The 5,597-nt window shown below is 41.6% G+C and overlaps 1 protein-coding gene across 1 annotated transcript in view; it reads left to right on the top strand.

Moving 5' to 3' along the window:
- Window positions 1-1,682: 1,682 nt before the first annotated feature.
- The window catches only part of LOC122541005 (SHC-transforming protein 1-like), a 142,298-nt gene continuing 138,383 nt past the window's right edge, over window positions 1,683-5,597 (top strand). Inside the window, exon 1 of the mRNA XM_043677433.1 lies at window positions 1,683-1,742. The gene's annotated coding sequence lies outside the window, so the exon portion shown is untranslated. The remainder of the gene's footprint in view (window positions 1,743-5,597) is intronic.

Consider the following 5,597-nt stretch of genomic DNA (forward strand, 5'->3'; position numbering starts at 1 on the left):
ATAGGGTTGTTAAGGAAGCATATGGTGTGTTGGTGTTTACTGGTAGGGGGATTGAGTTTCAGAGCCAGAGGTCATGCTTCAGCTGTATAAGACACTGGTAAGGCTGCACCTGGAGTATTGCGTGCAGTTCTGGTCACCACATTATAGGAAGGATGTGGAAGCTTTGGCTGGGTATGGAAGAAAGGTCTTATGAGGAAAGGCTGAGGGAACTGAGGTTGTTTTCATTGGAGAGAAAAATGTTGAGAGGTGACTTAATTGAGACGTGTAAGATAATCAGAGGGTTAGATAGGGTGGACAGTGAAAGCCTTTTATCTCAGATGGTGAAGGCTAACACAAGTGGACATAGCTTTAAATTGAGGACCGATAGATCTAGGACAGATATCGGGGTAATTTCTTTACTCAGAGAGTAGTAGGGGCATGGAACGGCCTGCTTGCAACAGTAGTAGGCTCGCTGATGTTAAGGGCATTTAAATTGGCATTGGACATACATATGGATAATCATGGAACGGTGTAGGTTGGATGGGCATCAGATTATTTTCACAGGTCGGCTCAACATCAAGGGCTGACGGGCCTGTACTGTGCTGTAAAACTCTATGTTCTATGTTCTACTCTAGTCCCATTGCCAGCATTTGGCCCCATGTCTATATACCCTTCCTATTTATTTACCCATCCAGATGCCTCTTAAATGTTGTAATTGTACCAGCCTCCACCACTTCCTGTAGCAACTCATTCCATACACGCACCAGTCTCTGCATGAAAACGTTGCTCCTTAGGTTCCTTTTAAACCTTTCCCCTCTCGCCTGAAATCTATGCCCTCTAATTTTGGAATCCTCTACCTTGGAGAAAAGACCTTGTCTATTCACCCTACCATGCCCCTCATGATTTTATAAACCTCTAAAAGGTTACCTCTCAGCCTCCGAAGGTCCAGAGAGAATTGCTCCAGCTTAATCAGCGTCTCCCTATAGCCCAAACCCTCCAGCCCTGGCAACGTCCTTGTAAGTGTTTTCTGAACCCTTCCTGTGGTGGGGAGACCAGAATTGCATGCAATATTCCAGTTGGAGGGTGGGGTCTGTGTGTATGTATGTGTCACCTCATGTCATGAATTCAACTACATCTCAGATTGCCTTCCCTGGAGTTCAGCTCGACTACTAACTCCTGGTTATTCTAGTAGTACCAGGCATCATCAATAATTTGGGATGATGCCAGGTTTTTTCGCTGAGCTCATCCTTCAAATGCTTCTAAGGTCTTCTCATTTACTGACCTGCTCCAGCTCTGCATGCTTCTCAGCTCCAGATTGGACGAGGTAATATAGTCAATCACTGTCAGTATCCTAACCCACTGGATCACATAACCAGCCTGAACTATCACCCCCCTTACCCCTCCTCACCCCATCCTGCATCTTCCATCCACCCAGCTGCAGCTTCTCCTGCAGTTACGCCAGCTCCTGCCCCAACCCAAATTTAGTATCCATCAACTACGTGTTAGTTGCCATTCTATAATATGAGCTAAGTTCTGTACAGACATAATAGAGCAAACATAAGTGCATCAACTAAACAGCATGTGTGAAAGCAACATTCAGATGTGCAACAAGAACAGACAGTGAGAAGAATAAATTCCAGAGTGATAGAAAAAATGTGAGGAAAGGAATTTGAATGTAAACACTAAGGTCTCGACTCCAGCATGTAAAGAAATGCCTGAGAATCATTCTGAGAAGAGAGAAAGGAAGTGTACAGAAACAGAAGGTAACATTGAGAATTACAAAATTTGAAAGCAGCAGAGAAACATTTCAAAAAGAAAATATTTGTTCATATTATCACATTCAAACACTTTGAATAACATGGTACATGTGTCATGAAGTACGTTTGAATTGCAGTGTTGGTTTTACACATGCAGGTAAATGTGAAAATTAATCTGTAATAAGAGGATCCCTCAAATAGCAGTGAGTTCATTTGTTTTTAGTTGTACTGGATAAGTGACAAATAATTATTAGCAATCTAGAAGAATTCATTCTTTTAATTTTCTGCAAATGGTGAAATGAGATCTTTCTGAATGCAATGAGCAAGTAGATAAATTTTCAGTTCAACTTCTTGTTTTGAGAATAGCATCTTTGACAATTCAGTGCTGTCTCAGTCATATCCATGAGTGTCAGCCAATATTAAGCTCAATAAAATGCTTCTTTCCTTATGGGAGATCTGCTAATATATTATGAAAAGTGAGGGCCATGCTATACACTTATTGAGTTCTGTAAGTGTAGACAGTTCAGATATAAGCAAATATCCTTTTTTGAAATGCAGTTCTTTATTACATTGGACAGTTAAGTCCCTGTGTTCTTTATAGAATATTGCGGTCTGAGATTTTAACTGAGTGAAAAACAGATTACTATTTCTGATTATACAATCAATTGCTTTATTATTCTCAGTACAAAGTGTAGTGGCACTAGTCCTGCTCAAGGGCAATCAGTCTTCTTTGTAAAATGTTTCTCTGGTCAATTTTAAGCTCCTCTTCCCCATCACAGTATCACTTCCAACAATTGCTTCACCCTCAGGTCTTGTACTGAATGGGAGGAGCTCTTTCTATCAAAGTGAGGAGATTGAGGAGTTCTCCAAATCAAAACTATCTGTTCAACTGCCGCTTCCTGAGCTCTTAGGATTTGAAAGCTATTCTTGGTAGATGCAGCTGGTGTTTAGGGAGTTCCGTTGTGCTCGCTGGATGTGCCTGATTTAGGTTACAAAGTACCTTCATCTTATAACATGGCTTTGCAAGTGTTTGCTCAAGGAGGTATTCAGGGAATGCAACATAAGGACATACAGAATCCTCAAATGATACTGGACACTGTGCAACATACCATACCTTTGTCTCTACCAAAAAACGTAGATGGAAGATTTGGCATCCATCATGGTTGAGTTAGATCTTCTACTTGATCATCACTGTATTGTTGAGAGCTTTCCTGCAGGTGGGTGCTGTCTTTCACCATCTGTGCCAACCTTTGGGCTCTCTAGACAGCAAGATTACCTTTCAAAGCACAGCCTCATTCAAGCCTCTCCCTCTCAGTAATAAATGATATTCAAACCAGCTATTCAAACAGTACCAGCTATCACACCATCTCACGATGCAGCATAAGGAGATACAGACCCCTAATGACACTGTATATCCTGTAATATGCTATATCTTTTACTTTCAGTTCTGAGGAAGGGTCACTCAATCCAAAACATTAACTCTTATTTCTCTCCACAGGTGCTGCCAGACCTGCTGAGTTTTTCCAGCAATCTCTATTTTTTCACATGTATTCCCAGTCTCTCTAGCAATTTACCATTTAATCTGCTCTTTCAGAACATGTATTTCAAATCTAGATCTTTGACTTGATCATCAATGTATTACTGAGTTGCTTAGCTGCAGATTTCTTTTACCATCTACTCTAACATTTTGGGCTCTCAAGACAGCAATATGGTGGATTATGCAGCAGCATAGATAATATGATTTGTGCAGGGTTGTGGTGCTGGACCTGATTGCAATTGATGGAGTTGGACCGAGACACAGTCTGAAGATCATCTTCAAGCAAATCTCACAAATCTATGCTTACCCCTTAGTGAACAGCAATCTACAAAGGCAGCTTTCATGGGACATTCTGAACAGGCGAATGCAGGTTTATAGACCTTTTAGAAATCCATTCGAAGAAAGTGGTTGATTATGTAAAAGCTGGCATTTTTTCCCAACTCTTGATTGGAATAGGAATATGGATAAAGAAGACGCATATCCTTTATTCTTGAATTATTGCTGTTACAATAGGATAGGTCACTTCACAGGCAATTAAGGATACTCTGGCATCAGGCCAAGTAAATAGGGTTACTTCCCTAAGGGGCATGACTGCATCACTTGGCTGTCTCAATATAATTAGCGAAAGGAAATTCACATCTGCAACTGAACCTTGTTTAAATTCACTCATGGGACATGAGCATCAATGGCTGGACCAGTATTTATTGCCCATCTGCCCTTGAGAAGGTGGTGGTGAGCTGCCTTCTTGACCCAACACACTCCATGTATTGTAGATAAAGTCACAAAGCTATTGGGGAGGGAATTCCAGGATTTTGACCTACGGTTGAAGGAACAGTGATCTATTCCCAAGTCAGGCTGGTGAGTGACGTGGAGGGACACCTGAAGGTGGTGGTGTTCCCATGTATCTGCTGCCCTTGTCTTTCTAGATGGAAGTGGTCGTGGGTTTGAATGATGCGATCAAGACAATTTGGGGAATTACTGCAGTGCATTTGTTTCATCCACACCTGCCTTCATAAAATAACAGAGAGAGGAGGAATCCCAACAGAAATATGAGCAACAGTGGGAGTTGAATGTACAAAGAAACTGAGATAAGTTTTTGGGATGAAAACTTCATTCTCAAAATTGCATTAATGGCGTGCAGGTCAAAAACAGACTGCATTTGGGGAATGAGTTCAAAATCATTAAAAGTCAAAACAACAGCAGTTTTAAAAGGGAGAAGAGCAGACAATGGAAGCACATGGTGAGGTCAGTGCAGGAGAGAGAGAGAGAACCTGCACAGTTACTGCCTTTGCTGTTTGAATTTGTGTATCGCTGGACATCGGAGTGCATCTGGGAAAATTAACAAACAGTGAAATTCACAACTAATCTTGGAGGAACTGTTGGGCGAAGTTCACAGCACAGAATCAGATAAGTTAATTGTTGTTTTAAGTCTGTCCTAGAGAAAGGCTGCAGTAGTGGGTACAGTGGATTCTATCTTGATTATATGTTTTTGGAGATAAATCTCTTGATTAAACTTGAAATTATAGCCATAGCTATTAATTTAACCTGTGGCAGTGTTTGTAGAGGAATAAGACAGCGTTATTTTCTGGGTCTGTAGATTGTGAAGGAGGAAAAATGGCCTTTGCAGTGATATGTACTTCTTGTCAGATGTGGGAGTTTAAAGAGAGTTTAAGGGTTACTGCAGATTATATCTACCGTAAATGCTGTTGGATGCGAATCTTATCAGATCGAGTGGATCAGTTGGAGAGACAGATAGAAGCGATGAGGAATTTGCAACAGCAACAGTATGTGATGGATGGCAGGGGGGAAAGTCTCAGATACAGTGACATAAATGGGTTAACTCCAGGAAGGGTAAGAGAGGTAGACAACTAGAGCAGGAGTCTTTTGTGGATGTACCCATTTCAAACAGGTATGCTGTTTTGGAAAATGTAGGGGGTCATGGATTCTCAGGGGAACGTAGAACGAACAGCCAAGTTTCTGGTATTGAGACTGGCTCTAATGCAACGAGGGGTATGTCGGCTTCCAAGAGATCAATTGTGTTAGGGGATTCTGTAGTCAGAGGTACAGACAGACGTTTCTGTGGCCAGCAGAGAAAAAGCAGAATGGTGTGTTGTTTCCCAGGTGCCAAGATCAAGGATGTCTCAGAGAGGGTGCAGAATGTTCTCACCGGGGAGAGGGTTCAGCAAGAGGTCATTGTCCGCATTGGAACCAACGATATAGGAAGGGAAAAGGTTGAGATTCTGAGGGGGGATTACAGAGAGTTGGGCATAAATTTAAAAAGAAGTCCTCAAGGGTAGTAATATCTGGATTACTCCCAGTGCTAC

The sequence above is a fragment of the Chiloscyllium plagiosum genome, chromosome 36 (assembly GCF_004010195.1).
Source record: "Chiloscyllium plagiosum isolate BGI_BamShark_2017 chromosome 36, ASM401019v2, whole genome shotgun sequence".
Classification (NCBI taxonomy): Eukaryota; Metazoa; Chordata; class Chondrichthyes; order Orectolobiformes; family Hemiscylliidae; genus Chiloscyllium; species Chiloscyllium plagiosum.